At 40.0% G+C, this 22,112-nt stretch overlaps 1 protein-coding gene across 4 annotated transcripts in view; it reads right to left on the bottom strand.

The window, feature by feature from the left end:
• adcy6.L (adenylate cyclase 6 L homeolog) overlaps window positions 1-22,112 on the bottom strand; it is a 109,727-nt gene that overhangs the window by 79,006 nt on the left and 8,609 nt on the right. The window contains exon 2 of one of the 4 annotated variants that reach the window (XM_041582486.1): window positions 7,741-7,928. The exons of the other annotated variants lie outside the window; for them this stretch is intronic. The gene's annotated coding sequence lies outside the window, so the exon portion shown is untranslated. The remainder of the gene's footprint in view (window positions 1-7,740; window positions 7,929-22,112) is intronic. 4 annotated transcript variants of the gene reach the window in all.

The raw sequence follows: 22,112 nt of genomic DNA on the forward strand, positions 1-22,112 counted from the left end.
CAAAGCTCATCCTGAAGGCCAGTTTTGATGAGTATTCAAGAGAATGGTCAATTGCTCTCCATGCATGAAAGCTCAGTAGGGATGTCATTTGGGGTGAATATGTATTTGATTTATTAGATATTCTTGAAACTACGACTGAATCAGTGATGTACTGATTTTTTCCTATACCTGTTCTCATTTCATGAGCTAAAGGGGACCCTGACCAAAAGGTTGGACCTTGAAGGGACTTCAAATGGAAACGTTTCACAACCACTGACTTAATGCTAATGCCACACAGGGCTACTTCTTGGTCTGCAGATAAATACAGATGCTGAAAGGTGTTTACTATAAGAACAGTATTGTGCTATGGGATCGTTCATTTTAAAGCTTCTCTTCAAACTTTTTTCTTTGTTGGAGGAAATCTTAATGTACGGGAGCTGCAGTGGGTAACTGAATGGAAGCTTTTAACTGAACTCTCACAAGACTGTTTCAACATTCCATTGCTGGACTGGTATTGAATTCTGTGTCAATAGCACATTTGTTTTGCAATTGTTTAACTTATCACACAAAACAGATATCAGTATAAAGTCATGAGTTTGCAATTATCACTGTACATAGCACAAGTTTTCCTTGTTCTATAAACAAAGTTTCAAAAAACGTATTTCTGTGCCAGTCTGCAAGCAAACTTATTTTATACTGCATTCTAAAAGGGATATTTTGAGTAAAACTTTGTATAGATAGATATTTATACAATAGACATGGCTTTTCTGTATACAATTTGTCTTGATAAAATGGCTCTGAGTGATCAGTGAAATAGTGATGTGCAGGCCGGCCCAATACCCGTGGGAACGCGGGTTTACCTACAGGGCGGTTACGGCCCGACCTCGCACTCTTCTTCGCAGGTGGCAGGTGTGGGTTGAGCTCTTCTCCTGCTCTCCCCGCCTGCCATCATCAAATGCTGGCTTCCCAGATCTTCCTTTATAGATGCTGTGCCTGCTCACCTGCCCCTTTTGTGACATCATCGGCAGGGCGGGTAGGAGTGGGTCTATAATAGGAACCCGAAAGTCGGTCGGGCACGGGTGGAGGGAGGGCGGGAGACCCACACATCACTACAGTGAAGTAATTAGTGACATAGAATAATAAGGAGGCTAAGTCTCCTACCAAAAAGACCATCTGCTATAAATTCATATATAATTATACATTCTCCAATGGAAGGTTTTCTATTGGTAGCTTCCCCAAGCAAATGTCCCCTTCTGCCCCTGGCTAGTTAAAGTAATTAAAAATATATATTGTTGCCCTGCATTGGTAAAAGTTATGTGTTTTCTTGAGAAAGACTTCTATAGATAATATATAGACGGCTGTGTAGTCATGAGGCAGCCATTCAAGCTGAAAAAGAATAGGCACAGGTTACTTTGTAGATAACAGATAAGCTCTGTAATAGAATTCAATGATATTCTACAGAGTACATCTATTAGCTGCTATGTAACCTGTCCTTTGAATGGCTGCCCCCATGGCTATACAGCAGCTTGTTTATATAAACTATAGTAGTGTTTCCAAAGCAAACACGTCAATTATACTAGTGCAGGTAAACAATACATTATATTTTGATTACTTTTAAAAGGGTATTTTTCTGTTACTGATCCTTTAAATGGCTATGAGATATGGTACAATTTAGCATCTACATAAGCAAACCCATTATTCATTCTGAACATTAGTGTGTAGATGCATCATTAATAGAGTTATAAATAAACATGTATATTATGTTATGAAATTTGCTCTGTGTCTTCATTCACAGGCGCACTATGTCCTTGTTAGTGCACTTGTAGAAAGGAACAGGTGGGTTGAACAACCTTGTAAGCCTGCTGGGATCAGTACCTCTGCTCAGAAAAATATAGGAGCAACTAAAAAAAACAAGAATAAATAACAAAGACCAATTGAAAACATGCTTAGAATACTTTATACAAAGGTGAACATGTTATAATTAGTGATGGGCGAATCTGACAGTTTCGATTCAACAAAAATTTGCAAAAAACAGCAAATGTTCGCCAAAATGCATTGAAGTCTATGGGTATCAAATGTTTTTTTTGTTGTGCAAAAAATTTTCACCTATTGGAGTCTATGGGCAACATTTCTGCAGTGAAACACAGCTAAATTTCACTCATCACTAGTTATAATATAATATTACTACTATTGTGTGCTCTCATTTGCTTTTTCAATCAAAGCTATATATGTTGGTGCTCTAAAACTACATGTTAATAATAATAATAATAATAATAACCAGCTACTGAGATTTGTACAGTCTCCCCATTTAGCAAAAGCCAAAGCCATTATATGAACTTGTCAAGCTTTCCAAGTCTGGCAACAACGTTACTTTGTAAAGAAGTTACTTAAATGACCAGTAACATAAAAAAATGTAATTGTTTTAAAATAATAAAAATATAATGCAGTGTTGCCCTGCACTGGTAAAACTGTTGTGTTTGCTTCAGAAACACTACTATTATTTATATAAAGAAGCTGCTGTGTAGCAATGGGTGCAGCCATTCAAAAGAGAAAAGGCTCAGGTTACACAGCAGATAGCAGATAAGCTCTGTAGAACATAACTTTATCTGTTATCCAGTATGCATCCTGTGCCATATAGCCTTTTTTCAATTTCCACCATTGCTACTCAGCAACTTGTTTATATGAACTATAGTAGTGTTTCTGGAGCAAACAGATACGTTTTATCAGTGCAGGGCAACAGTACATTATATTTTCATTACTTTAAAAAAACTTTAATTTTTGTTGGTGTTACAGTTCCTTTAAGGTTCTTTGCTTGAATATCTGGAAGAGTTGAATATCCAAGCAGATTATTTTACAGTCTGCCCTCAACCCCACATAGATGGTCACTGCAGCCACAGAACTGTAGCAATTAAATAGATTGCATTGATATTTAATCCCTTGCACCTTGACACTCTCAACAGGACATCATTCCGTTCAATAAATCACATCCCTGCAACACGGGACATCTTGTTCTAAGATCAGTAATTTCTCCCTCATCTGCTGAATATGTAACACCTACACAGTACGTTAAGAAGATTCTTCATCTATCAGTGTGACAAGGACAGCATTAAAACGAAATGCCTTCAAATACATGAAAGCCTAAAGACTTATGCTGTACAGCATTTAAATCAGCATATATAATATCCAACTAAACTCAATCAGTTGGGGTCCACTTATTAGCAAAAGGGCAAAATCCATAGCAACCAATCAAGCATTAGCTTTTGTTGGAATCACACTCCCTACAGCTTTTACTGTCCAACTTACAGTAGACTGATCAGTGCTAATTGCTCATTGGTTGCTATGAGATATGGTACAATGTAGCATCTACATAAGCAAACCCATTATTCATTCTGAACATTAGTGTGTAGATGCATCATTAATAGAGTTATAAATAAACATGTATATTAAATAAAATGCTAAAATGCATAATATAAATTGGCAGAAAAATATTAGCATATCTATCTATAATACATTAATTCTAAACCTATAGGCACTCGTCTAGTTGCATAGGCGAATATATTTCGTGCTGCTTCTCCTCTTGCTTTCTGTATAGCCGAAAATAAGGAATAGGGTCCTTATCTAAAGGACAAATTATTTTAAAGCCTAAGAAGAAAAGATAGAATGAAAGAATAACCATATGATTTTCTTGCGCAGGTATTGAATCCCCTATCTTGAAACACCAAAAAACTCCAAATTATGAAAGGGCCATCTCACATTGAGTAAATTTTAAGCAAATAAATCTAATTTTTAAAAAGGATTCCCCTTTTCTCTGTAATAATATAATAGTATGTGGTACCTAATGGTGACTAAACTGCATGAATCCATATTGGTGGCAAAACAATCTTGTTCGGTTAATGTTTAAATGTTTTATTGCAGACTTCCAAGTGTACCAGAAATATACAATCAAAAATATACATCACATTATAGAAAATCTCATTATAGAAAAACAGGTTTCTCCACTGCCACTTATAATATCCCTATAAGTGAACAGTACAGTTCCTTGTATTGGTCTATTTACTCAAGTGCATGGCAGCTGCCATATTGCTTACAGTTCCAGAGTACTTTAAGAGTAATTAACAATTTAATTGAAAAATATGACGCACATGCAGATTTCCCATGGTTAAAGATGTAAATATGTGCAGAAACTCATAGAGGTACATGATCCGTTATCTGGAAACCCATAATACAGAGATTTTTTTCACTTTTTCCTTTCCTGACCCGAATTTACATATGAAAATTAGGATTCAGGGATTTGGCCAAATCACAAATAGTGGATTCGGTACATCCCTATCATTAACCCTTATTGGAGGTAAAACCAGCCTATTTGATTTATTTAATTTTTAAATGATTTTCTAGCAGACTTGAGGTATGAAGGTCCAAATTACAGCCCTTCTCTGGGAAAACTCAGGTCCTGAGCATTCTGACTAACAGGTGGCATACCTGTATGCATTGTCCTCCCAGCTGCGGCTAGGTGATTGGTTTACCAGCTATGGCTACATGCTTTACCAGCAACACTTTGCTGCAAAGAAATTATGGAGTTGTGTGCTCACATAATGCTGTACTGAACCTTTGTTCACTGTGTAAATGCAGATAAAGATATACCAGAATGCTCTAAAAAATGTCATAATGGGATAATAAAACCAAGAAATGAGTCACTAAGCATGAATTTCTGTCAAACTCCTGGCAGAATCCTCTATGGGTAGTTTATGTTAGCGCTGTAAAGATAAGCCATTTACTTAAGCAATTAGCAATAAAGAAATAGTAAGTGTTGTAAACAAAAAGCAATATGAAACATTTGTCAAACAAAACAAACAAAAATTGTTTCTTACATAATTCTGATTAAGCTTCCAAAGTTTAGACATAGCTGCTGTCCAGCGGCTGTATTAGGGCCCTAACACGCGGCCGTTTTTACCTGCGCTCCACTGCGTTGTGCTTTCTTCCATTCAGCCGCAGGGGAGCGCAGGAGTAGACGCAGTCAATTATTTTGAAGGGGTCTGTACTCAAACAGACGCATGTATGCGCCGAACAGGGGAAGCAGGGGAAATGCAACATGCTGCGTCCCAACCTGCGTTTGGCTCTTACATGTGGCTGGGTGAGTACAGCCCCCTTCAAAATAATTGACTGTGTCTACTCCTGAGCTCCTCTGTGGCTGAACAAAAGAAAGCGCAACGAAGGGGAGCGCAGGTAAAAACGCCCGCTCCCATAGGCCCCTCCCTTCTTCCCCCCCCAGTCTACCTCCCCCCCCCCGGGCAAATGCCCCGAAGTTGCTACTTACCCCTTGGTGCAGGTCGTCTCCAGTGGAGTTCGCAGACGCCATCTTCTCCCGTGTGGTCACCTTCCTGGATTCCCTGGCGTTTGGCGGCGCATGCGCAGTAGGAGCATTTGCTGGTTGGAATCGACTGCACATGCGCCGAAAGTCACAAAGTTGCCGAAAAAAGAAATCAGAAAACGTTGTGTCTTTCGGCGCATGCGCAGTAGAGCTGAACCGGCAAATGCTCCTACTGCACCTCCGCCGCCAAACGCCGGGGAATCCAGGAAGAAGACCGTACAGGAGAAGATGGCGCCTGCAAACTCCACGGGAGAGGACCGCATTTGCCCGGGGGGGGGGGGAAGGTAGAGGATGGAGGAGTTTTGCGCCAAAAGGTTTTCCTTCTCCTTTAAGCAGCCACTGGATGTAGAAATGTTCCGAATGGACGGCTTCTGTACTGTAAAGTAAAGGGACATCTTAGACCCAAAAAATTAGTACAATAAATTGGACTCATGTTAAAAATGGATTCTGCCTATTCTTTTAATTAAAAAAATTAAATAAGGCAGGTGTTGTTATATAAACAAACCCAAAGCTAAAGCCTATTATTATCTGTTTTACGGCACACATTAAAACAAAACATAAATGCAGGTGGAGAAAAGCAGATTGTGGCCCAAACCACTATGAATGTCTGCTCATGAATAGGCAGCCATACAGATGTATTTGTATGTATGTTTTGTCAACCCTAGGGAAGCAAGATTTAACCATAGGCGTCAAAATGTGCCATTGTTCTTAACCTTAGAAGCAACTGTTGTTGTCCATAAAGTGTATAACCTGAACATCATCTGTTAGAGCACGTTGGGAGCCAGTGCCCCCCCCCCCCCCGTGACCCTGTTGATTATCCACTTGTCAAAGAACTGGTTAAGGGTAGGGACACACTGTGCGATTTGGGGAGATTTAGTCGCCTGGCGACTAATCGCCGCGACTTTCCACGACCAATCTTCCCCGAATGCCTCCCCTCACTCTGCGCCTGGATAAAATGAAAAATCGCCTGCGCTAATCACACGCGGCGATTTGTTTTCCGAAGTCGCCCGAAGTTTCCTCGTGAGGTAACTTCGGGCGATTTCGGAAAACGAATCGCCGTGTGTGATTAGCGCCGGCGACTTTTCATTTTATCCAGGCGCAGAGTGAGGGGAGGCATTCGGAGAGAAAAGTCGCTGCGATTAGTCGCCAGGCAACTAAATCTCCCCAAATCGCCCAGTTTGTCCCTACCCTTAACGTTACATTCCATAGATTCAAAAAATTTGCTACAGCAGGATTTGCCATGTTTGTGGTTGCACAAGGTTGCCCTTGAAGCTCACTAAGATCTGGTCTAGGTTGAAGTTACTGCACTATGGCTGCCTTTGTTCCTGCGGCTCATTATAAGGGTAAGGCCACACGAGGAGATTTCGGGGAGATTTTGTCACCTGGTGACTAATCGCCTCGTCTTCTGAGCGACTATCTCCCCGAACTGCCTCAGCGTGTTTACCCATAGGCTATAATGAAAAGTCGCCTGCATTAAAGCACATGTGGCGATGCAGGAGTCAGGCAGTTCGGGGAGATAGTCGCTTAGAAGACGAGGTGATTAGTCGCCAGGCGACAAAATCTCCCCGAATCTCCTCGTGTGGCCTTACCCTAACACTCGCATACCTGTACCAGAATGTGGTCCTGCTCTATGTATTGTGTGGGACCACTGAACTTGTGATACACATTAACCAATTAAAGCCTGGATAACCAAATATTGTACTAAAAAGAATTGCACCAAAGCAAACAGGCAGCAACCAAATGCCTCAATCTGAACTCTGTTTGGGATCACTAACCTTGCACTAACATTGCTTCTGTTCATGAGAGTGCCCCTTTAAGCCTTGCCATTAACATTATCACATACAAGAAATGATAAACAGCCTCCAATATCTGCAGCGAATGTCCTTATAAACAAAACAAAATCTTAATAAATACCACTTAGCAGTTTTCGCAAATGTAAATGTAAACCCAAGGGACACTTCTAAATTGCTTTGTGCTCAACGGTTTTACATTCACAATCACCACAGAGACATTTCTGAATAAGAGATCATTCTGTACATATGCAGCAAACTGTAGTCAGTGCTGCAATTTATGCTCAGAGCAATAAAAGAGAAAAAAAAAAAAGATTGCAAACAAGCTGTGGCTGAAATTATAAAGAAACTACCAAAAGCACACATAAACAAAGCACTGCTCTACAATTGTTCGTGGACTACAATTCCCATCAGTCTCTCTGGGTTGATGGGCTTGTCATTAAATACCAGCTGTTGAGATTCAGTGCAGACATGCTTGCCATAGCAATGAGATGCACCTCAAAATCCTAAATGCCCAGCACAAGACTCCTTGTCTGTCCCTTGCATCTGGCAATAAAAGAGAAAAACAGCCATTTCCAGTAGAACAGCACCACTATTTGTTACCTGTGGGTTTAATGGCAGGCATAGCAATAGCATGGAATTTATAATCCACAATCCATTATTCACTAGAAAGAAGCAGCAATGGCAGATTACATGGAATACATCCTGTATGTGGCTCTGGGTCTCCAAGCTGTGTGCTCCATCCAGTTTGCCTTTGTATTCACCTCCCACACAGACATTCAGGGCCCTGCCTGGGAACAAGCAAAGGCTCAGTCGTCATGCCTGTGACATCACATGCAGTTGCTATAGAAACACAGTCACAAGCATCATGGGGACTAAACACAACCTGTTAGCGATAAGGAGTTAGGAATGTGAGCAAATGGCAAAGCCAGGAGTCAGGCAAGGTGTGGTGGGAATCAAAGACTGCATGTTTGTTGTGAGACAGCATCTGTTTATCCCCTTTATATATTTACACATAAAGCAGCAGCTTTTCACCCATTTCACTGTAAAACAGCAACATCATTGCGCAAACATTGACACATTAGAAAAAACAAGGCACAGAGATCCACTTTACAGGACAAAAGTGTGTCATAAGGTCTCATCTTAGGCACTAGTGCCACTCCCAATACCTGCCCTCACATCACAGAAAAGCACAGATCACTGGGGCTCTAAGCATGTTTCATGAACCCTTTCATAGTAATCAAAGGGATATGGTCATGGGAAAACATGTTTTTTTCAAAACGCACCAGTTAATAGTGCTGCTCCAGCAGACTTTTGTACTGAAATCCGTTTCTCAAAAGAGCTAACAGATTTTCTTATATTTTAAGTTGAAATCTGACTCCAGGTAAAATACAGGTCCCAGTGCAGCACATTCAGTTACATTGAGTAGGAGAAACAACAGCCTGCCAGAAAGCAGTTCCATCCTAAAGTGCTGGCTCTTTCTGGAAGCACATGACCAGGCAAAATGACCTGAGATGGCTGCCTACACACCAATATTAAGAATAAAAAAAAATTACACTTGCTGGTTCAGGAATGACATTTTATATTGTAGAGTGAATTATTTGCAGTGTAAACATTTTTCATGCTTGTGTTGCTCCCCAACTCCTTTTACTTCTGAATGTTGCTCATGGGTTCAAAAGGATGGAGATCCCTGCTCTAAATTATACCAAAATGTAATTTAAATGGTGAACAACTCCTTTAAGAATGCATTTCTTCTCCATTGGGCAATCAAAGGGTAAACAGCCCCATGCCATATAAACAGCCATCAGCACTGGTTGTTACCTGTAATTAAAGTGATATCATCTATGCATTTATTTTAAATTGTTGCATGTCTGGAATGAAACTCTAAACAGGTTCTGGCATTTTAAGGACTATTTTACAGAGGCCCAGCAGAAAGTCAATTCCCTTCTGGCATTTGCCAGAATATCCATATTGCCTGATTGGACCTGGACTTAATAAATTGCGCAGTTCAGCCTGAGATGTTAGAACGAAAAAGGAAGATGCGCAGTAATTGTACAAACACCTCACTGGCATTAAACAGGTTACAGGTAGCCACAGTGAAAGGTCTCACTGGTTTGAATGTGAGCACTTGAAATCTTTCAACTAAGTCAATGTTTACTACTAGTTCTGTTTGCTGTATCCCAATGACAACCTAATCAGATTTTACCACACTCCCTCCTCTGTCAGCAAACCAACAGGAAAGGGAGTAAGAGAGATTGCTAACCACAAAATAGTTATTATTATATATATGTATAAAGAATCAACACATTGAACACAACTCTACAAGAGAAAAAGTGCATACATCAAACTAATAACAGTTAGCTAACTTTCTTTCATTAGGCAAAATAAAGATTTTTTGATTTACAAGCGCTGCAAGTCAAGTCATAGGGACATTCTGGAAAATGTAGCTCAGCAACACCTGGAGTGGTTCCTGTTTTTCAAACCCTGCGTGGGCTGTCACCTTGTAGAACATTCTCTGAACAGGCTATGGACATGTCATTATCTGTTCATTACAAATGGAAAATACTTATAATAGGTTTATGTGCCTATTAAAGCAAATAAAGGCATTTACAATGTACAATGCAACATACAATATATAGAGGGATTTTTCTTACTAATGTTCAGCAAAAGCAGTAAAGTTGCATCCTGACCAGTTTGCAAGTCGATTTTCTGAACTTCTGGAACACATCAACTTTACAGCATTTTCGAGAAAAATAAAGCACCAATGCTTGCAATTCAACTTCATTTCTAACACTTTACCTCACTTAAAAGGAGAAGAAAAGGTTAAAACTAAGTCGCCTTTATCAGAAAGGTATATTAATACACCATTAAACCCTCAAAGTAATGCTGCTCTGATTCCTCTGTCAAAAGAAACACCACATTTCTTTCCTTCTGTTGTGTATACATGGGCTTTTGTATTACACTTCCCTCTTTCAGCTTAAACCTCCAGGACTAGGGCTTGAGCATGCTCAGTTAGCTCCTCTACCTCTCCCTCCACACTGTAATCTGAGCCCAGAGCTATGAGTGAGCAGGGAGGGACTCAGACAGGAAGTTACATCACACCAAGCTAATATGGCAGCTGTATCCTAAACATACAGAGAGAGATTCTAGAGCTGTTTACTCGGGTATGGTAAAGCATTCTGCAGAATATATATAGTGCTATATCTTGCACTACCTCCAGGACTAGGGCTTGAGCATGCTCAGTTAGCTCCTCTACCTCTCCCTCCACACTGTAATCTGAGCCCAGAGCTATGAGTGAGCAGGGAGGGACTCAGACAGGAAGTTACATCACACCAAGCTAATATGGCAGCTGTATCCTAAACATACAGAGAGAGATTCTAGAGCTGTTTACTCGGGTATGGTAAAGCATTCTGCAGAATAAATATAGTGCTATATCTTGCACTATTGTTAATTATCTATTGGCTACATTGGCAAATTTCCTTCTCCTTTAAAGCCCAATGTTAGCACCCTATAATACCTCAAATGTGTTTGCAACTTACCAATCCAAACCTCCTCACTCAAGAAGCAAAGCGTTTGTATTACAACGCAAAGGAGTATTATTAATCAGCATATGGTCTAATGGAGCAGCCAGTGCTGCCAATGCTGCCTTAAAGGGGTCCTTATTTGCAAATGTAATTTTGAAACCTGAATTCTCCTGGCTATGACTTCTGAAAAAAAGACCTAGAGGAGATTGAACTCCTGTAACATTATTTTATGAATCAGATCCAAGGTAAAATAAAGAGACAAACAAATACTGCTTTCAACTGCAAATGCATTAACAAATAACTTTGAAACCATAGAAAATGTATAATGCATGTGTACTGGAAAGCTGCTTAGAATTAGACATTCTCTTTCATAAATGTAGTCCAGAGAAATCACTTGGTGTCATACTGAACCAAGTAGACAATCATTTAACAAATTGTTAAGCTATACTTTAAGGTTTTTTTTTTACTAATTTATCTCATATTTTTATTAAACCAAGCCCGACCAAACTCCCATCCACATTTCCATCGTATTTATCAATAAAGTAACTCAAAAAGGTCAGGTCAGGGAAAAACTCATTAAAAGAGAGCAAAAACCCGAATCGTACAAATTTTTCAGATTTGAAGCCTGAATTGTATGATCTTTTCGGGTTGTCGCCCAGAACCCCTGAATATTTTGGATTGTCGGAAAAACCCATTGCATATATTCAGATTGTAAAAGAGGAATCTCCCAGTGACTTATACATGACCTTGACAGTTTTGAGATGGCGCATTTTCAGATTCTGACTTTTTGCAGTTTTGGGGCATAATAAATCTCAAAAGTTCAACATTTTTCCCCCTCTAAAAATTAAAATGTTTGCCCAAAAAAAAATTTGAGTTTAGTAAGTAACCGCCTTAGTGTTTTAAACGTATTTATTTAGTTTACCACTGTTCGATGCATGCAGTAAGAATAAACTAAACCCCCAGGAATTTGCCCTCGAGTACCTTTGACCATGGAATGAAAATCATACACACATATGTTGATTTTGGGCTGTCTCCAAGAATATTAGCTGCAGAAAAGGAGTCTCCTAGGGCCCATAAGAGAACCTGAGAAGCCCTCTTTTCTTGGGGTTGATGTACTGTATATATATATATATATATATATATATATATATATATATATATATATATATATATATATCTACATATACATACACTTTGGATCTATCTATCTATCTATCTATCTATATATATATATATATATATATATATATATATATATATATACACACACATACACACATAGGCTTATACAGGAGCCCCATAACAGAGAAACAAGTACACTTTTCCAGATATATGTCGTTTTACAAGTGCCATTTTACTTGAAAGTCACTGGGGCTTGTTTATCAAACAACGGGACTCTGCTTTCCTATATAGCGAGACTTGAACAATCCCTTACTAATTATACGAATGCTATCCAATTTACAGAGAGCATAAACTGCTAAGGTATAGCTTCACTTATCTGTGACTCTTATGACTCTTTCTACCAAACAGCACGCATACAGCTTACTTTTATATCTATATGTTCTTGGCCAAGATCCCATGGAGCTCTTAAACACACATGGCGCCACAGAACCTCAGCTAGATTTACCCAGGTTATTCTACAGCCATAGCTTGAATCCCAGTCACAAGGCATGACAGGACTGTTTTTGTTTAAAAGGAAGGAAACTGATATGGCTGCACGGCTCACAGTTAATTGTATTTTTGCCATCCACATGTGGTTACACCACACAATATCCAACCTCTTGTTAGAAATATGGTACCTGGTGGGTTTAAAGAGTAAAACTTAAAACTGCCGTTATGACACACATATGCCCACAGATGCTTCCCAATCACATCACTTTCACTTACAATTATTAAGTGCAGATCAGTGCAGAGGAACCCACAGCATTTGCCACTAATGCATGTTTTACTTTTCAAACCACCCCTCATGCCACCCTCTATAAGGTAAAAGTGCTTATTACTCTGCTCTGTCTGTCCTGCAGAACCACTCTGCTTAACGGCCTTATACAAAAACATTAATTTATGACATACCTGAATTAGATGCTTCTTACATGGAGGAGTGTTGTGCAAAACTGCTAATAGCAGTTAACTGTGTTTTTAAAGCATCACTTTAAACACCAAAGCATAAAAGAGCTTCATATCAGTCCCTGTGCCCTATTCATCTTTCAGCCTGGCCATTCTAACCACTAACTCATTGCTATGGGCAGTTGGACACAACCAAGAAATACTCTACAGTCTAAATTTGAGCACTATAAGATTCAAAAACCACAGTAGGATCTGTGGAATATTAACAACTATTGAACTATTATCAACTCAGGGAACTCTGAGATTTTGTACAGCAGATTCAAAAATAAGAAATGCATCAGTTTATCTAACAATTTAGTTTACATGAGTTGGTGACCTCCCTCCCAGAACTGCCTTAGAAAGGCATAAGAATGTGAAAATGAAACTATAAACTTTAATATTAGAAAACGTCACATATAAAAAAATTAAAGGGACAATTGAAAAAAGTCTTTATTTCTGGTGAACTAGCTGAACCCAAATGAAATGAAAAAAAAAGTGTTAGAAGTACCAAAGAAGTGATAAACACAGGTCATGCTAATAGTTGCTCTCAATACACCCATGGGCGTAAAACCTTATTTCAGTCAATTACAACTTTATCTTTCAAGACATATTAAACTAGCAGATGCTGGACGAAAAGATACTATGTTTCTATACAAAGGATTTTCTAATTGGTGAAGTAGTTCCCTTTAGGAAATCAGTTTTCAGCCCTCTACTATGCATTCACTGGAATTTCTTAGTTGCACCAGCCCTGTGCGTTTTTGTTGGGCTTTGCCTCTTCTCAGTTCCCTCATGCTGTTGCCACTAGGACTGTAAGGGACAAGGCCTATGGGCTTGCTTTCAGGCTGCGTTCTTTGTGCAGGCTGAATAAAGTGTATCCACTTCCTTCCCCAGTTCTGTTGATCTGCACAAAAAAATACAGCTTCCATCTTAGTTCAGGTACATGGGGCGAAGCAGAGTTCACCAAAATGAAAAAGCATGCATTTTCTAGCCAACCTCCGCTCTGCGTGCCTGCATGCAAGTAGAAGCTGTACTTTTAAGCCAACGGAGCTGGAGAAGGGAGTGGATCCGCTTCTCTCTCACAAACAATGCAGGCTGAAATCAGCAAAGCCAATCCTCCATGTGCCCTGGCACTAAAGCTAATCCATCTTCCAAAGCATTCATCAGACGTGGTTAGTGGCCCTGATTTTACTCCTCCATGGTTCAAAGCAGAACAGGGGAATGGGATTTATTGCTCCTTTCTCAACAGCGAATTAAGTGATTGCAAATACCAATTTCAGCAAGTACCGCAATGTCTACCCCCTTTCCTTCTGAACAACAGTTCCCAGCATCCCCAGGTAGATGGACGCTGGTGGGAGTATATTGAAGTTCTCAAATTATATGCAACACAAATACATTTATTTAGCAATAGGTTTTATACAATGCTTCACTAGTCAGGCAGAGGAATGAATGATCCTAAAAAAGCAATATACAAAGCAAATGTTACTTCTAAAATGCAGTATCCATAGCAACCGATCAGACTTTTCCTTTCATTAGTTTTAATACAGTTGGCTGATGAGAGCTGATTGTTTGCTATGGGTTACCAGTCTACGTGCTATGATTTAGTGCCCCCTTTTACGTTGCCTGATAACTAAATTATCACATTGATAAATATGTTTTAAGACATTTATTACATAATTGCAGATTCCACACACATGCCCATGCCATAGGATTGCTGTTTATATCTCTCTCTCATCCACCCCATAGGACATAGATATTTATTCCACAGAGCCACTGATAAATGCCTGCAGAAGGTACTGGATTTTAGAAAGATATTTTCTATTACAGGGCTAGTGTTCATGCAGATGCTATACGGATTCCCTATGACATTAATCATGGTTGGTTTGCATTTACAAGGGCAGTGACAGATGTGGATGATAGAAATTCTCCTGAGTTTGGAATCACAGGGATGAACCATACAGGCAGCAGCATATGTAATGCTCCTGGGCATGTGCAGGGCATCCATCATAGGGCCACAGGGGTTACGGTCATTTCTGGGTCCCTGTAAACCAACATTTAAGATGTCACAATTTCTGTACAGGGGCCCCAAATGTTATACCTGTACTGGGCCCAGAGAAAAACTGGGTTTCTGGGTACCTTCCTTAACTGGCTCCCAAGCCTCTCATCTCTTTGATTAACCTTATGAGTTAACATATATTGCTTGTATTGCACCAATGTGGATTGAGCTGTGGTCACCATGGAAATAGTGTTTCTTGGAGAGACCATACCGGATTTCTCATTTAGATGTACATACAGCAGCACTGACTCATTGGCCAGCTATGGGTACAACATTGCCTGAAGCTTTGCACATTTGCACAACGACAGATAGAGGGCATCAGGGTCAGTTAAAAGATAGACCCACCATTGATTAAAAACCAAAACAGGCATTTTTATTAGCCTACAGTTAGGTTACAACATGGAAAATCACATATCTTGTGGAATTTGCAGAGCATGGGCAGTGGCATCTTCTTATTTGAGATAATGAAATCTATCTTTAATCTGCAACAATTTGACATGTGACACAACTCCTAGACCTCAAGCACAACTGCAAAGGCAATGCAAGTGCGCTACAGTAGCACCCAAAGTTTGATGCTTTCGGTTCTACTGGCATTTTTGGGATTGCTGCAGTCTCCATGATGCGTGTTGCTGTCCCTACTTCTGCATGGAGAATGTTAAGGTGGCTGCATTATTTGTACAGAGAGTTAAAAGTATGCTCTCTGCACTAAAAGTAAAATGGAAATTTCTCTAAATATTACCAACTGTGTTTTTACCTTTTCTCCATCACTATAAACAAATGCAGCCAAATGCAAATACATATAAGGCAAAATGCAGGGTTATACCCTTGAGGGTATCCTCACAGACCTCTATAATAATTAAAGTTTGCATTAAAAAAACACAATGAAAACACAGATATGAATTATTACAACCCAAACAAATAAAATGCAAACAGGTATGTGTTGAACTAAAAAATTCTGTTTGCATGAGCTCTGTCACTTTTCATGGAGTGGCTCAGAATGCTTGCAGTAAAAGGATAAAACAAATGGCACGTCAAAGCAGGCAGAGTTTATTGTCATAAATAAAAAAGTTCACAGAACTCTAATTCCAACTTCCATTGATTTGTTATAATTTTCTATCTCCAAAGAAGTGTGATAATTACAAGGGGTGGTCTAGAAAACTGAGTTTTTGTTTGCACCATCCTAGTGGAAAAAGTAGCAATGCATAGTAAAGTAAAAAAAAACGTTAAGTATACTAAGACTCCTGGACGAGCAAAGTTATAAAGGTCATGGACTCTGAGGTGACTTTGAATATACTTATATATTTTACAAGAAGGCAATTATTTAGCAAACAATAGAAAATATATAATTCATGTGCATTGAAAATATGCTTTAAATAGCATTAAATGTGATGAAAACTGTACCAGCTACACCTTTTTAGTTGCTTTGTTTTTTTAAAAAAAATTCTTTAACTGTTTTTCTAAAATTAAAGTCCAACTTTTTTTTTTTTTAAACTGAAAGTTTTATTGATTTTCCAAAAATATCAGTAAATGAAAAATAAAAGAAGAAAGAATACATCGCATTGTCGCATGAGTACAGTAACAGTATGAAATTAAACACATAAATAAAGAAAAACAGAAAAAGAAAATAAAGTAAAAAGTAAAAGTAAAAACGGCGGCTGGGCTAGGTGTCAAAGTAAACGAGAACAATAATCATGAGCATAATCAAGGGCACATGCAGTGAGAGGACCCAAAGGAAAGGAGACAGGTTATACATGCAATGCTGAGAAAAGCAAGGGGTCATTTTCATACATTAACCAGGGCAACCAAATCTTATCGTAGGCCTCCAGGTCATTTTGCAACATGTAAGACAATCTTTCGTTAGCTGCAATGTCAATTATCTTTGCTTTAAGCATGAGAATAGGGATAGTGGGTTTTTTCCAGTTGCGAGCAATAATCAACCTGGCAGCTGTGAGAATGTGCTGTGACAGCCTATGAGACGGATTGGACAGTTTGGCCGTTTTTTTCCCCAGGAGAAAAGTGGCGGGGTCCTTGGGAAAGTCAATATGGAAGATCTTGGATAATAGTTGGGTGATGCGATCCCAGAAGATGGAGATAACTGGGCACGTCCACCAAATGTGAAGCATGGAGCCTGTGGCTTGGCAGCCCCTGAAGCAATGCGGGTCGCAAGACGGGTAGATCCGATGCAGTCGCAAGGGCACCAGGTAGGTCCTGTGCAGGAGTTTGATCGAGGTCTCTCTATTGGAAACACAAGTACTCCCCAAATTCGCCGTAAGGCTGCATTGAGACCATTGCTGGGTCGAGAGTGTAATTTGGAGATCCTTCTCCCATTGTAGCATGTAGTTATGTTTGAAAGATTCAGTGGGCAGCCTGTTGAGTAATTTGTACGTTAAACTGAGAATGCCTGGTGCCAATGGTGCTTGCCTGCAAAACGATTCAAAGCAAGTGGACGTGAAGGAGCCGTCACGGCATTGCTTAGCTAGCCGATGGGCAAAGTGAATAAGTTGCGAAGCCCTAAATAACTCCTGCTGGGGCGGATCAAATTTTTGAGTTAGTCCCTGCATAGTGAGAGGTTTGCCTCGGTGAACCAAGGACTCCAGCGTGGTCACACCCTTCCCGAGCCACCACGCATAAGCCTTCTTAGACTGACCTGGTGCAAAGTCCGGGTTGTTAATTATAGGGCTGAGGAGGGAAGGGAGTGAAGATAGTTGAGAACTCCTGCGGTGTTTAATCCACAAGCTGAGCATATCAAGTGTGATGGGGGATGCTTCGGAAAGCTCTTCAAAGGGATTCTGCCGAGCCACAGGACATGGCTGGTAAGGTGGGGGTAAAGCAGGTCGTCCTCAATCTGGACCCACAAAGGGGCAGCTGCACCAGCATGCGAAGGAGCCCATTGGGCAAGTCTGGAAGCTCTATAATATTTAATCAAGTTCGGCACCGAAAGGCCGCCGTTCGATTTGTGTAGGTACATGACTCGCCTCGAAATCCGTGGAACCTTATTTTGCCAGATGAAGGTGTAAATGGCCGCCTGCAGCTTTCGGATATCAGCTACATGCACCGGAATAGGCAAAGTCCTAAATAGGTAAAGGATCTTCGGCAGTAACACCATTTTTACACAATGAATTCTGCCGACCCAGGAAATCCTATATTTATCCCAGGAGGAAAGCTTCTGCATCAAAAGATGAATTAATGAAGGGTAATTGGTCTTGTACAGGGTAGAGAGAGAAGACGTCAGCTTCACCCCCAGATACTGTAGGTAATCAGTCCTAGTGGAGAATCCAAAGTTCAGTTCGATTAGCTTAAGGATAGGCTGTGGAAGATTGCAGGGAAGCATTTCCGATTTCTCCGGGTTGATCTTAAGGCCTGACATTGTTGCAAAATGTGATAAGACATGAAGGAGGTTGGGCAGAGAAGTAAGAGGGTTAGTTACATGCATGAGTAAATCATCAGCAAAAAGCGAAAGTTTGTATTCTCTACCCTTCACAGGAAGGCCCTTAATATCTATATTATCCCTGAGTGCCCTAGCTAGAGGCTCCATCGCTAAGGCAAAAAGGGCTGGGGAAAGAGGGCACCCCTGTCTCGTACCTCTCTGGATCTTGATGTGGTTCACCTTGCTAGTAGAGGGGAGAGAGAGAGAAGCCTTTGGGTCCTGATAATAAGCCTGGAGTGTATTGATTAAAGTAGACCCTAGACCCACCCTGCCAAGAAGGGAGAATAGGTAGGGCCAGCTAAGCGTATCGAAGGCCTTCTCTATATCCAGCGCCAGGAAGCACGTAGGGATTTTATGTTTGTTGGCGTATGCTATTAGGTTCAGGGACTTTCTAATGTTGTCTGGGGCTTGGCGGGTGGGGATGAATCCAATTTGGTCTTTATGAATGGTAGAGGGTAGGACCCGGTTTAATCTATTCGCTAAGATAGTGGCGAGTAATTTAATGTCCAAATTGAGTAAAGAGATTGGCCTATAGTTTTTGGGGTTCAAGGAATCCTTATTGGGTTTCGGAATAAGGGAAATGCTAGCTTCGTTCATTTCAGGAGGTAGGGGTTTACCAGCGGTGACGTGCTGGAATAATTTCTGGAGTTGTGGGATTAGCTGGGTCGCAAATTTCTTGTAGTACAATGAAGAGAATCCGTCAGGGCCTGGGGCTTTGCCCGACTTTAAATGTTTAATCGTATACTCAATATCCTCATAGGTAATATCTTGGGTCATGATCTGCTGCAGGTCATCGGAAAGGGGCTCAGGGGCATACTGATCCAGAAAGGCCTCCACCGCACCTGGCTTTCCAGGGGAGCTGGAGGTGTATAGTTTTTGGAAAAAGGAAATAAAAGTATCATGAATCTTATCAGGATTCGAGGAGATCGTACCATTAGATAATCTGATTTTTTGGACTTGGCCCTGCCGTAATTCAGATTTAAGTAAATTAGCTAGCATTTTGTCAGCTTTATTCGCGTACCTGTAAAATTTGTGCTTAGTCTTACGGATAGCCTTCTCGGCTTGTGCAATTTGGCAGGCATGTAGTTTTTGCCTAGTCTCATCTATCAGCTGCCTAAGTCTCTTCGATGGGTGGAGTCTATTGGTTTGTTCTAGAGATGCTAATTCGACCTCCAGACTCTTTTGAACCTGCATCCTCTCTCTCTTTTTACGGGACGCATACTTTATCAAACAACCCCTGATAAAGGCTTTATGTGATACCCAGACCCAATCTATCGAAGCCTCGGGCCGCAAATTGTCTTGAAAGAAGTGGGTTAACTCCTGCGAGATAAAGTCTACACATTCAGGGTCTGCCAATAGGCTCTCATTCAATCTCCAGGTGGGACGCCTGAACAAGGGGACTTGTAAGTCTAATGTAGTCAATACTAAGTCATGGTCCGACCAGGCACACTGTATGTGTTTAGAGTCTATAAGTGAAGGGGCATCGGAAGCGTTAACCAGTATGTAATCGATCCTGGAGTAGGAGTTATGTGCGTGGGAGTAAAAGGTATAGTCACGAGTCGAACCATTAACCTCCCTCCATGAATCAAGGAGCTTGTGGGTATGGAGTAGTTGGTCAACCCGCTTAGTGATTGTCCTATGTCGCATAGGGCAGCTAGATTGGGATCGGTCGAGGGCATGGTTAAAGGACAAGTTAAAGTCTCCCGCCCAAATGAGTCTGGTGTTATCTAAGTCCGGCAATAGGTTACAAAGCGAGTCAAAAAATTGGAGAGGATCAGCATTCGGGGCATAACTGGAGACGATGGTATAGTGTTGATCGTATAATGTACCTCGAAGTATTACAAAATGACCATTAGCATCTAAAGTGGAGTAAAGAGTAATAAAGGGGAAGTTTTTATGGATAAATAAAGCAACGCCCCTATGCTTGCTAGTGGTGGAAGCCAGATAGTGGGTGCGGTATAGCTTGTGGAAGAATTTTGGGTAGGACCTTTGGGTAAAATGTGTTTCCTGAAGGCATAGGATATCTGGAGAAAGGTTTTTGTACATATTGAAAGCTAGTCGTCTCTTATTTGGAAAGTCCAACTTTTAATGTTCCTTCATCTGGTATCTTGGCTTGGGGTGCTTTACTGACTGTTCCAATTAGATACAGTAGTTGATACATTTCTTATCTTTGGTGGTACTGCTGAGCAGAATCCATGAGTTTCATTAAAGAGGTGGTTCAATAACTTTTGGTATGTTTTAGAAAGGCTAATTATAAGCAACTTTTCAACTGGTCTTCATTTTTTATTTTTTTTTTATAGTTTTTTTTTTTATTTGCCTTCTTCTTCCGACTCTTCCCAGATTTCAAATAGGGGTCACTGACCCCATCTAAAAAAAAAAAATGCTCTGTAAGGCTACAAATTTATTGTTTTTGCCTTTATATTACACATCTTTCTATTCAGACCCTCTCCTATTGATATTCCAGTATTCAAATCAATGCATGGTTGCTAGGGTAATTGGGACCCTAGCAAACAGATTGCTGAAATTGCAAACTGGACAGCCAATGAATAATAAAAAGCTAAATAACTCAAAATCCACATATAATAACAAAAATAAAACCAATTGCAAATTGTCTCAGAATATCACTCTCGACATCATACTAAAAGTTAATTTAAGGGGATTCTGTCATGATTTTTATGATGTAGTTTTTATTTCTAAATTACACGATTTACACTGCAAATAATTCACTCTACCATATAAAATGTAATTCCTGAACCAGCAAGTGTATTTTTTTGTATTATTTGTAATATTGGTGTGTACACAGCCATCTCAGGTCACTTTACCTGGTCATGTGCTTTCAGAATGAGCCAGCACGTGGAAGTACTTTCTGGCAGGCTGTTGTTTCTCCTACTCAATGTAACTGAATGTGTTGTAGTGGGACCTGGTTTTTACTATTGAATGCTGTTTTTAGATCTAACAGGCAGCTGTTATCTTGTGTTAGGGAGCTGTTATCTGGTTACCTTCCCATCGTTCTGCTGGGGGAGGGGAGAGAGAGGGGGGATATCACTCCAACTTGCATTGCAGCAGTAAAGTGAACTGAAATGACTGAAGTTTATCAGAGCACAAGTCACATGACTGGGGGCACATGGGAAACAGACAATATGTCTGACCCCATGTCAGATTTCAGCATTAAATGTAAAAAAATTTGTTTGCCCTTTTGAGAAATGGATTTCAGTGCAGAATTCTACTGGAGCAGTACTTTTAACTGATGCGTTTTGCGTATACCTTTAAATATGAACAACCCCTTTAAAGGATTCAAAAGATACCACTAAGAAATGTATCAACTAAAGTAGAAATTTGTAACAGTACAGCTGCACCTGGAATATTGAGCTTTTAGAGTCTAATCAATATTCCAGGTGCAGCTGTACTGTTACAAATTGGTACCGTTACTATTTGGTTCCACTCTGGAGTTTGTCTAAAATTTAGACAAACTCCAGAGAGTGGAACCAAATATTTAAACTTAAATATTTGATAAACAATCAAAAATAATAATACAGTAGATCAGTAGATAGCAACTGTAAAAAGTACAAAAAAAGTATTTATTTAATCTAAAAACAACTGTAAAAAGTGTTTGGAAGGTGAACAACCCCTTTAGTCTGGGTGATCGACCAGAAAATCATGATATAGGGGGCATATTTATTATGTGGTGTGAATAATTCGCCACACATAGCCAGGTATTGCCATGTAAAAAATTGTGTTAAAATGGCTTAATTTTTTTACATGTTTTTTCTTTGAGCAACTTCCACTGGAACTTATTAAGCTGGCCATAAACGCAAAGATCCGTTCGTACGAACCAAGGATTCGTATGATTTTCGGACCGTGTGGTTGA

The sequence above is a fragment of the Xenopus laevis genome, chromosome 2L (assembly GCF_017654675.1).
Source record: "Xenopus laevis strain J_2021 chromosome 2L, Xenopus_laevis_v10.1, whole genome shotgun sequence".
Classification (NCBI taxonomy): domain Eukaryota; kingdom Metazoa; phylum Chordata; class Amphibia; order Anura; family Pipidae; genus Xenopus; species Xenopus laevis.